The sequence below is a fragment of the Pleurodeles waltl genome, chromosome 5, assembly GCF_031143425.1.
Source record: "Pleurodeles waltl isolate 20211129_DDA chromosome 5, aPleWal1.hap1.20221129, whole genome shotgun sequence".
Taxonomy (NCBI): domain Eukaryota; kingdom Metazoa; phylum Chordata; class Amphibia; order Caudata; family Salamandridae; genus Pleurodeles; species Pleurodeles waltl.
In genome coordinates this window covers 764440107-764452148 of record NC_090444.1, presented here as the reverse complement: position 1 = coordinate 764452148, position 12042 = coordinate 764440107, and the positions used below count along the sequence as shown (strand labels likewise).

Below are 12042 nucleotides of genomic sequence, written 5' to 3'. Positions count from 1 at the left end.
ACCGTTTTGTCTTTATACAATCATTCTTTAGTCTGCAGTCTAGAAAACCACTTTAATTTAAATCTTTTCAATGAAACGCTTACATCAGTGCTGGTGGGCAATACCCCGTAGCAGACCTGTGTTTGGTGTGCATGCTGCCGTTGTTGGTGTACTGCCTGTTACCACTGGGTAGTACACTCAACAATGACATGCTCAGAAAGTATGTCATTGTGAACAGATTCCATCTGATTCTTTCCCATCACTGGCAATGGTGACCTTCTGACAGAACGGGAGGTAAAAACGAGGGCGGTGTGCCTGAGGAAGTAAGAAAAGAAAAGCTTGAACTTCATGTACTTGTTCTTGCTACTGTTGCTGGGATCAGTCTAAGTGCGCGCTTCCCTGCTTCCACTCCCACCCCACGCAATCTTTCCGCGCTAGCCCTTGTTAGATTCTATTGGCACACTCAGCAGCATCCGCTCATTATGTTTGTCTCTGAGGTGGAGCTGCAGATGACAGAATGTCCTCGTTTCCTGGGGTTCACTTCTCTGACCTTGGGAAAGCAGGCAGCATTCAGGGAGGACCGTTCGTTGCAGTGGTTCAAACACTAGCAAGCTTTAGCTGATAGTGGAGCAGCGAAAAGTCAGGGGTTAAGTCAAAATTAGAAACATTAACATGAGTGTTTTTCAAGTTTTTTTTCCTGAGCGGAGGTTGATTTTTTTTTGGTCCTCAGATGACTAGATTTTCCAGAGTTACATCGATCATGGTTTGTTTTTGGCAAGGTGCCCGCCATTATGTGTAGTGCGTGTAGTAGTGAATCATTTACCCATGTTCTGCTATGCCTAAGTCATTTACTTACAATTGTTGTGCACCATTGAACACTACTGTATGTTTTTGCATGATTTTACTGCTTTTGGAATCATCATTTTTAATGCCCCTGATTTGATTACTTGAAGGGCAATAATCACATTTTCAGAAAGTTTTGTATATTTTGTAATTTTTGCTTTGACTCTTTTAGGTGAAATTTTATTTATTTTGATTGTACACGTAAACAAGTAAAATGTACACACAGTGAACAAACAGTAAAAGCCTGAACTGCATAACTAACATTTGAATTCGTGAGGTGTAGGTTGAATATATCTCTGAAGTTGGTACATGGTCCCTCTGAAATACTTCACCATGAAAACGCCTGCTCAGTGGTTTCTTTTGACTTGCTCTGACTGGGTGCCCTTGAATGCGAGCACTTTTCCTTTAATGAAGACAGTGAAGTACACAGTACTCTTCACTGGAAAAACCGAGTGGATCGATTATGAGTGCAAAAATTGAAAAAAAATCTCTGCACAAAAGCAATAAAGGAAAATGAGACGGATATGAAATAAAATAACTAAGGGAATAGTACAGTAATTTCATTAACAAATACGTCTGAGAAGCAATTGCCTAAATGGCTAATTGGCTACCACTTCTGCCCGCAGTACCAACAGGTTTAAGCTATGCCAGCCTAAATATACACAGAGATTCAACATTGGTTGAAGCAGGGTAAAACCATAAACGCTTTCAGGAATTCCTGTCTTCTGTTCATCTGATGTTCGCACAACATTTGATGGAGCAGTTTGAATCAAAAGCATTGTTACAGTCATTTGGCCCTTCTGAGCCAACACGTTTTTGATACTTTTGAGAGGATAAGACTTTGGAAAAAAATGAAATACATAACTGGAACCAACTCTTAGATTAATACATCTGTTAAGAGAGACTGCTACTCAAGATTTGGAACCCACTGCTGGCTCAACAGAGACGTATCAAAGAGAGGGATAGTCAAACAAGTGTGCCTCTTGTTCCTGCTTTATAAGTGTATTTTAATGATTTCTGCAACTCACTTGAAATAGGCCACACAGGCTGTGCAGAGAAACCAAAAAGAGAAATACCACGCCTGATGCTTCCTGATGACTCAGTTCTAATTGCTGGAACAACTTGTTACACTTAACACACTATTAAAGGAGAAAGGGAAAACCTAAAAACGAAATTGTCTACTCTCGGACATGTCAACACCAAAAGTAGGGGGCACAATTAAAGGTTGGATTAATACACAAAACTGTGTGTGGAATTAAAGCAAGGGAAGACACTCCAGAACCTGGATTGTACAGTTACACTCCAATGAGGATTGTGGGTAATCAGTCTTTAATGCATTGGCACATCCGTGAAAGGTAGTGCAAGAAAAAACTTTCAGGCATTCACCCATGGTGGTCCATTTTGGTGGGTTCAACCAACAAACTGCACAAATCAATCAATAATATATAGGCTTTGGAAAGATCCAGCCATCCCTTAATCAACCCTAGTGGTGCTACCAGAGATGTGCGCTTATTGAATATGCCTTTAGCACGGGGAAGCATCTGTTGAATAGATACTGGGACAATTTTGTGAAAAACACAACTACTCTTTGCCAATGAGAAAACAGTGTCAAAAGAAGGCAACTAAGTGAACTCTCTAGGATGTCTGGCTCTTAGAGAAGCGGTTGCATGTATACGGTCAAAGTCAATTTCATTGCCCAAAAAGGTGAAGACTCATGAAATCCACTCAATAAAATGTTTCTTTTTCTAACCCATATCTTCTATCTCTGGCATTCTCAGAAAATAAAAGAATAGTTATGAAAGTAATATACAACTAACACTAAAAAAAATACTGGGCAGGTTGGGTGATGAAAACAAGTATTTAAAACACATGGAGGAAACACTTTTGAACTAATTCTTTAAGACCTGGCGTAAAAAGAAAGAAGGGAGCCAACGGCTCCAAGAACTGATGATAACATTGGTCATACCCAATGTTGGTCATATAATAAAGTGACTTCTAAACAATCATGGTTGGAAATAAACATGTTTGCATGATATTCTCCTAGAATTTTGCATTCTTTAACTGAACTTGTTTTTGTTGGCCGTGGTACTATGTGCACCTAAATCCTGCTAACAAGAGGTAAAGGGCTTTGTGCTGTCCCCTCTAAGCCGGGCAAATATGACATGCTCCTAATTGCCACATTTAATTTAATATACTTATAAGTCCCTAGTATATGATACTATAGGGAGCCAGGACCTGTCAATTAAATGCTACTATTGGGCTGTAGCACAGATTGTGCTGCCCACTAAAGTAACAATATAACACGTCTACAAGCCAGCCTTTGCAGCCTGTGTGTGCAGTTTCACACTGCAATTTTGATCTGGAAAAATAAACGTTTTGCAGAGCCTAAACCTTCCTTTGCAATACTAACAAGCAACCCCTGTGGTAGGCCCTAGATTCCCAATAAGCTCCCTGAGGCCTTTCCTGCTTCTCAGTGGGCCTGACTAAACTGAACCTGACCTTGTCCCCCTTGCTGGCCTATTTGGGAGTGAGCCTTGACCAAAGAGTGCTGTCCTAAAAGTCCTGGACACTTGGCTGGAGTCAGAATGTTCTTTCTATGCAACTTAAGTTTTCATTGGCCCCGACGCAGAGCACCACAGAGCCATGCCGTTCCATTGGATTCATCAGAGTGTGACACCGAGCAATGCAGATCCCCACAGAGCCATGCTGCAGGCTTCCCCAGGTCCAACACAGAGCTCACAGAGCCGCACAGCTGCCGACTGAAAAGCTTCACCAGCTCAAACGCAGAGTGATGGAGGACAACATAGAGCACACAGCTTCATGCGGCACAACCCTTGCATCAAAGTCAGAAGGTACAACTTCCAACAGGATGGCTCTGGTCCTGTACTCAGCCCACACTCCATCACGGTCAGCCTGAACTTGTGACTTTGTCCCGGTCTTGCACAGCTAGACACAAGCAGTTAGCCTTTTGCTGTTAGTTTGGACCTTAAACTCTACAAATCCATATCACTGGTGTTGTGTTTTCTCTTTTTTTTTTTACAGTTTTTGTGCTGCATAAATGCTTTACACATTGCCTCTAAGTTGAGCATGCATGCTTTGTCCCAAGCTACCAGAGGGTTAAACACAGATTTATTTAGTGACTTTTTGTGGTTCACCCTGACAAGAATTGTGCTTGTTCTTTGAAATGGGTTCTCCCTCAACTAATATTCAATTTTTTAAGTGTGTCATGTTATTTCCAGACACATATCTACCTGCAAAAAAGCAAGAAGAAATTTGCCTAGAAAATGTGTAGGTATTTGGGGAAAACATATGGACAATGGTCTGGAGGTTTATCCGCCTTGTTCCCTTGCTTATGGTGGAAGGGGCAGAGTTTACAGGTAGAAGGAATTGTGAAGCAACAGGAAGGCCCTTCTATGGGAAATGACATAGTATGGTGTTGTCAAGAAGTCTATTTATTACAAATGATGGAGTCTCGGATGTCTTCTTTTCCTGATGTTCTGTGAGGCACATATATGACTAGTAGTCAATGGTATTTAATATTAGTGAGGATATTAATTCTGTCTCTACAGTTATCGCCTTCTGTGAGTTCAATTAAATTTGTATATTAGGAAGCAAAAATGTTGCTAACCTAGAGTCTTGAAGAACTGGTCTTTGATTTCCAGTCATTGCTATCGAGATTAAATGATCTTCATAGTAGAGATAGCGATGGGCAGTAGTGATCATCCTGAATAAGAAAATACAGGAAGTAGAGGAGAGGTTGAAAAGGCTAAACACGGTTGAGAAAGCAAAGAAAAAACTAAAGGAAATCAACCAGGAATTAGACACATTTAAATAATATATTACCCAGAATAAAACAGACAAACTGAACAAGGAAACCAAATTCTATTCACAAGAGAAGGTGAATGCGCTCCTAGTATAAAGTTTTTATCAAGGTAGCAACCAGGAAGGGCATGCATGTGAAAATGGAGAGCGAAGACAAGGGAAGGTGGTGTCCTTTTCGGATACCTTTTCATCTGACTCAGGCGGAGATGGCAAATCAAATCAGCATGCATTTATTGAGTCATACATTAAATCCTCTCCTTTTTTAAGCTCTCCTATGAGGAGGGAGGTGGAGAGGCAGGTATAATAATAAAGATTGAGGGAGAAACCATGATCACAACAAAAACAGCACTATCTCAGGAGACGCACACACCAGCCCTGACGAGCTTAGGTAAAGAGTATTTGGTAGAATACAGTAGATAGACACTTGGAGGTATAGCAACCTCATAGAATAGAATTCCAATTTTTAATCTTTCCTCTGTTGAGCTAAATAAGATGTGTAACAATGTACTTTCCAAATGTTTATCGTTTGTCCCCAGTCAGAGAAGTAAAACCTTTGAGCTGATCGCATTCTACGTTTTTTTCCTGGCCTTCTTATTGACAGTATAACCTCAAATACAGTCTGACACATTAATATCATTATACATTTCAATTTGCTTTTGAACCGTTCCCTCCCTCCCCTCCCTGCCCCTTCCACATCCCTTCAGACATAGGGGGTCGTCGCCCGCCAAGATCTGACCGCCATGCGGCCACCAATGGGGCCGCACCCCCGCCGCGGCCATTTGGAGATCCCCGCTGGGCCGGCGGGCGGAAACCTGGTTTCCGCCCGCCGGCCCAGCGGGGATCACGGCCGCAACATAGGAGCCAGCTCCAAATGGACCGGCGGTGTTTCGGTCGTGCGACGGGTGCAGTTCCACCCGTCGCGCTTTTCACTGTCTGCCCAGCAGACAGTGAAAAGGCGCATGGGGCCCTGTCAGGGGGCCCCTGCACTGCCCATGCCAGTGGCATGGGCAGTGCAGGGGCCCCCAGGGGCCCCATGACTCCCCGTACCGCCAGCCTTTTCCTGGCAGTTCAGACCGCCAGAAAAAGGCTGGCGGTCGGGGACTCGTAATCCCCTGGGCGCGCTGCAAGCAGCGCTGCCCTGGCAGATTACATCCGCCGGGGCCATTGTGGCGGAAAACCGCCGGTCCCGGCGGTGCGACCGCAGCGCTACCGCCGCGGTCAAAATATGCCGGGAGGCACCGCCAGCCTGTTGGCGGTGCTCCCGTCGTTTTGGCCCTGCGGTTTTAATACCGCCAGGGTCATAATGACCACCATTGTGTGCTTTCCCTGTTCCTTGGAATGGGCCTGTCTCTTCAATAGCACCTCTCTTAAAATCAGTGCATATGTGGCCTCTGTAAGTGTTATATTCTTTCCAGATATTCTCCCATTTTTGGGGACAACCCCTGCCCTCGTAGACCACCTGTTCCGAAATCATACACCAATTCATGTTCCTCTGCCAAGCAAACATATCAGGGGTCATTTCGACTCTCCATGCTTTTGCAATATTTCTTTTGACCACAGCCAATTCCACCCTCATCCTTATCCACCATGCCCTTGGACTTCAGCATCGCCCCAGATGTTGAGAATACATCGTTCACTGGATATACTAATGCTGTCACCTTCCACAATCCTCAGGCAGTCTCTGACTGCTGCCCAATATGTTTGGATTCCGAGCACTCCCAAAGCATATGAAAAGAGCTACTGCCTGCAGTCATGCACTCATAGTGCTTCTTCCTCCCATTCCATCCTCACCATTGTTGTACAGGCATAATAGGAGCAGTGGAGAATACTGATCTTGAGTAATCTGAACCCAAAGAGTATGGCCATCACCTTGGGCGCAGCCAGAGCCTTTTCCCACTTTTATTAATCTAAGTCACCCATCTCCCTCTCCCATTTTTCCGTCAGGGGCAGCGAGACATCAGGAGAGTGATTAAGTAGATTCTTATATGTCAGGAGATGGCCTTTCAGGGCATATATTTATCAAGTAGCCTGTCCTATAAGGGCTAGGACTCTGGGAGGACTGTTCCTTTTCGGAGTATCATTCTGAATGTGTGCCTGAGTTGCAGACAGCAGAAGACTTCCGTGGATGCTAGTCGGTATTCTCGCTGCAGGTCAGGCCAAGGGAAGACTTTACACTTCATCCATATGTCTCCCACCTTGGAGATCCCTATAGGTGCCATCTGTCCAAGGCCGGTTGGCCCCTCATCATCTCCAGCCCCTTCGCCTCCCACTCAGGTGTCTCCCCCATAGGCCTGTTCACACACCCCTGGAATGCCGTGGCCTTCGTCCAGAGTTTCACCACTATCTGCGTGGGGTAAGGCTAAATTCTGTGTCTAGTCGCTCCATGTAAGGCTCGTAATTAACCCGGAGGTCCCAGCACCACCTTATGCATGCAGAATGCTGGTTCTGTCTGTGGGAGGAAGGCACAGTTATTAACCTTACTCAGCTGTGCTGCCCAGTAGTACCTCTGAATGTCGGGCACCGCAATACCCCACTCACACCAACCCTTAGTTAACTTGGATAGTACTCTTCATACCGGACCGCCATCCTACAGTAGTGACTCTATCCTTCCTTCGATTCCCTTGAAGTATGTGGAGGGGATCTCGTAGGAAGTGTTTTTTAGTGTGTATAGGAAGTGGGGCAGAGACATAATTTTAAACAATGCCGCCCTCCACAGCAGCAAGATTAGTAGTGACCTGCAGTGTCACACATCTTGCCTCAACCTCTCTAACACATGGTCAAAATTTTCCTTGATAAAAAGATCAGCAAGGGAAACCCATAGCCGACACCGCCTCTGTGCAATCCAGTGGCAGCTGCCTCACCTGACCTTTTAGTGGGTAGAGTAGTGATTTATGCTAGTTTATAGTATATCCTGAGTAGGTCCCAAAAGTTGTAATGATCTGCATCAGCTGAGCTAGGATCATCGTCTGGTCGGTCACATACAGCATAACGTGCTCTGTCTATAATGATAGTGGGCAGCCATGTCTGGTATCTCTTTGAAGTTTAAATATGCAGAAGCGCTCACCGTTCACTGTTGGGCTCTTGTAGAGAAGCTGAACCCATTTTAAATGTAACCCCATTCCATTGCATCAAATGCCATCTTGGCACCACAGATAGCACCAGCGCGTGTTCTCTCAGGTTGGCTAATTGCCCCAGCACTCCATGGAGGTATCGAAGATTTAAACTAGCACTATGGTGGGGCATAAATCCTGACTGATCCGATTGGATCAGAAATTGGTTCACTTGAAACAGGCACAAGGCCAACAGTTTAGTCAATATTTTGATTTCCACATTAAGGAGAGATATTAGCCTATAAGAGGCCAATGGGGGGACAGTCTTTGATCCTGGAGCAGGGCACCCCTCTGTCTACTTTTCTTATACATATTCAATAAGTGGGGGGGCTAACTTACACCTTATTACTTTGTAGAATTTGATTGGTATACAATTGGGGCCCATGGCCAGAGTGAAGCTCCCTCGTCACTCCAAGCAGTTCCTCCTCAGTAATGTTTGCATCTAATATGTCTCAATCCGATGTGCACAGGGTTTTGCATAAAATATTTTAAAAACTCTTTATACATAGAATCTTTGGAGGACGAACACAGTTGCTCAAGGTTAAAATTGCTGCAGGAGAGAGACCAAATTACTTTGAAGTAGCATATTTGGAACTAGTACTCACAAACAACTTTTTTGAGTTTGATGGGTATTGACGGGCACAGAAGCATCTTCTGCTCAAAGTGTCAAGAACATCTCCATGGGGAGTCTGAAGAAAGGTGTATATACAACAAAGCTGCCCCTTATGCAAAAAATATTAGATGTTGGCCGAGGTACATCAACACAATCTTTTTCATTGGATAAGGGTAAGAGGAACGGCTGAAAGAATTACTTCTTTGGCTAAATTTGTGTGTTTTCAATTTGAAGTTCACAGCCAAAAAAAGTAGAGTGAGTTGAATTTCATCGACATATGTATCATTGGCCAGAATGGGTTTATTCAGGTTGATCTCTATACAAACCCCACTGCTAGAAATACTCTTCTTCATGCCATTTTGATAATTTCTCAGACCTCAGTCGCTACCAATGACAACCAAATAAAACTGCCTACGCTTACAAAAATCACAGGTGCTTATATGTGGATAGTAAAGGCACTACTTTTATTGTGAATCCAGTGCTGTGTTGTTTCACCAAGAAGTAAAATAGGTTATCAAGACTATCAAGCCCTTTGTTTATAGTGATGCTTAAAAATAATAATGAAAGGTAAGCAAAAACTAAACAAAATAGGAATTGCAAACAAATGAGAACTGAACAAAGTGCATGGAATGGAGCGCATCTTGCTGTTCACTGTACATTTGCTCATATGCAAGAGTGTGGGGACTTCTGTTGAAGCCACATTGCTTGCTGTTGTGAGTAATGCAGTAGGAGGTGTGGTAAGCAGTTAGCTCTCTAACCACTATTTCGTCGATTTTGCCTAATTTGTCATTAGCTTTGCAGCATATAAATTACACTAAAAATATAATTTTCCTCAACATCCTTACCATGCACTTATACCCTTAACCTAAAAGTTTCCAATCAATCTAAAGTAACCCAAAAGCCATTCCATAAATTCACTTCCCCTTGCCATAACACCAGCTGCAATCTTCTCCTTTACCCTTACCCTTTACCCAGGGCCGGCTTTTGGGCAGTGCGACCGCATCGGGCGCTGACCTCGGGGGGGGGGCGCTGTGTTTAGCAATTGCTTACGAAACTTGCGATTTAAAAGCACCTGCTGAAAAGTGCCTAGTGCATTTAGCCTTCCAGAAACAATTAACATGTCAAGATACCTCTTGTGATTAATGTTCCTGCTAGAGAGAGAGATAGGAGTTTTGCCTAGTGGCAGCTTTGACTCAACATAAAGTAGCATAGAGGGTTAATATGCCTGCCACAAAAAACAGAACTATGGGGCATATTTAAGAAATGTGGCGCTGCATACAGTGCAGCGCCACTTTTCTTGAACCCTTTAGCGCCCCTAACGCCACCATGTGTGCATCGTTTTTAAAATATGGTGCACCATGGTGGTAGTTAGGGGACTAGCATCAGAATTGTTTACGTTAGTCCGCCATTTTGCAGGATTAGTGGCAAAAATGTTGATGCTAATCTTGCAAAGCACTGAGAGGCCTATTGTAACCAGTGGAAGCCTCATTTTAATGCTTGCTCTAAGCAGGCGTTAAAAGTGCTGGAAAAAAATTACGCAAAAAAATCTGACAGCTTTCTTTGAGTCATTATTTTGGCCCACCCTAACAGGCATAATATAGGGTTACAAAGTGGTGCAATGCATGCATTGGGCCTCTTTGTAAATATGGCACAGCGTTTTTGAACTTCTAATGCCATATTAGTGTAAAACAATGACAATAATGTGGCGTTAAAACGGCACTTGGAGGTCTTAAATATGCCCCTATGGCAGTGCTTAATTTGTTCTTGTTGTTTCTGGTGTAGAGCACCGGCACTTATTTTTGAGGGCCTGCGCTTATTTTTCAGCCTCAAGCATTTACTGCGAGAAAAAGAGACATATAAGAAAGACGAAGGAAGAGAAAAATGAAAAAGCGTCACAATGGAGAAAAAGCAGAAATCCTCAAGAGTGAGCTGAAGAGGCAGGGTGTGCCTGTAAGTGGATTGAAGAGGCCGAGATGGCTTCAGGATTATGCTGCCTCTGTATTACGTGTTCACACATTTAATTGTAGCAGCCGCGTCTTTAAGAGGAGGGCTTTGGGCACCTGCACCCTTATATTTACAAATTAAGCACTGCTCAATGGGGCATATTTGAAAAAAGTGGTGCTGCATACAGTGCTCTGCCACTTTTCTTGCACCCCTTTGCGCTCCCCTAAAGCAACCATGTGTGCGCTGTATTTAAAATATGGCGCAGCATGGGAGTAGTTAGGGGACTAGTGTCAGACTTTTTTACGCTAGTCCGGCGCTTTGCAGGATTAGCATAAAAAATGTTGACGCTAATCCTGCAAAGCATCCAGAGGCCCATTGTAATCAACAGATGCCTCCTTTTACCGCCCGCTCTGAGCAGGTATAAGTGTCAGAAAAAAATGACGCAAAGAAATCTGTCAGATTTCTTTGTGCCATTTTTTAGCCCCCCCCCCCCAATGGGGGAATGCCACCTTTGCATACATTATGCCTGGCACAAGCATTAAGTAGTGCAAAGGGATACAAAGTGGCGCAATGCATGCATTGCACCACTTTGTAAATATGGCACAGCGCTTTTGGCCTTATAACGCCACATTAGCGTAACAAAATGATGCTAATGTGGCTTTAGAATGGCGCTAGGGTCTCTTAAATATGCCCCTATATTTTATGTGGCTAGCTAAGTGGATTAGTAAAGCCAGTCTTTACAAGTGCTTTAAAACACATGAATGTATGTAAAAGGGGAGCAATAGAGAGATGAGGGCCACAATTGCCGGGTGGTAGTGAGTGAAAACGAGGAGGAGGTCATGGGGTTGGGGGCGCCACAATAAACTGTTGCACAGGGCGCCACCAGTTCTAAAGCCGGCCCTGCCTTTGCCCTTACCCCTATGCCAACTCTTAACCTTATTATTACTCTAACTCTACCTCTAAAGCTAACCCTTACCCTGACACTAAAGCTAAAACGTTCCTTTACCTGAAGTTAAATCAGTTTTTACTGTTGTAGTTACTCCTTCCTTAATTCTAAACATAAACCTATTGTAATACCTACATTTTACTTTCACCATAACCCACCGCGACCCCTTACCTTCACCTTTAGTCCATCCCTAAATCTGTCCTTTTATCTTTACTTACCTTGATTGATTTTAGGAGCAATAATGGTAATGCTAAGGTAACAAAAGGGTCACTAGGATCATGCAGCAATGCATGACTGAATTATGAGTCAGGGTTCACTAAATTGTATTGCAAGAAAGGGGAAATTATATCGTTTAATGTGGTACATTTTGTGGAAATATTACTTCAGTTTTCGCCATGTTAAGATGCATCAACATTGCCTGGGCAGAGTTTTCGCCTCATTTGCACTAATTTAACAACTGAATACACAATTTTACAATTAAAAATGTGACCAGTTAATCTGTGCAATGGGTCTGCCCCTGTACGATCCATGTTGGGCACTTTGTTCAAGTACCATTTGATCCATTTGAGCAGGAAACATTTTGATAATTGATCATATGGCAACTGTGGCAATTACATAACTATACAGAAAATGCTATAGGCACAAAGTGAAAGTCCAACAATAAAAGGTCAACATGATTAAATGTGATATTCTCACTTTCGTAAAAGTAATTTGTGGTGCCATGTGCCATTGTGGCTCATTAAGGCAGCAGCTGCAGATTCGCTCTGTTGCCCTGGTAAGAAGTT

At 43.4% G+C, this 12042-nt stretch overlaps 1 protein-coding gene across 1 annotated transcript in view; it reads left to right on the top strand.

The window, feature by feature from the left end:
- The window catches only part of RIN2 (Ras and Rab interactor 2), a 708247-nt gene that overhangs the window by 502795 nt on the left and 193410 nt on the right, over positions 1–12042 (top strand). The gene's annotated exons all lie outside the window — the stretch shown is intronic.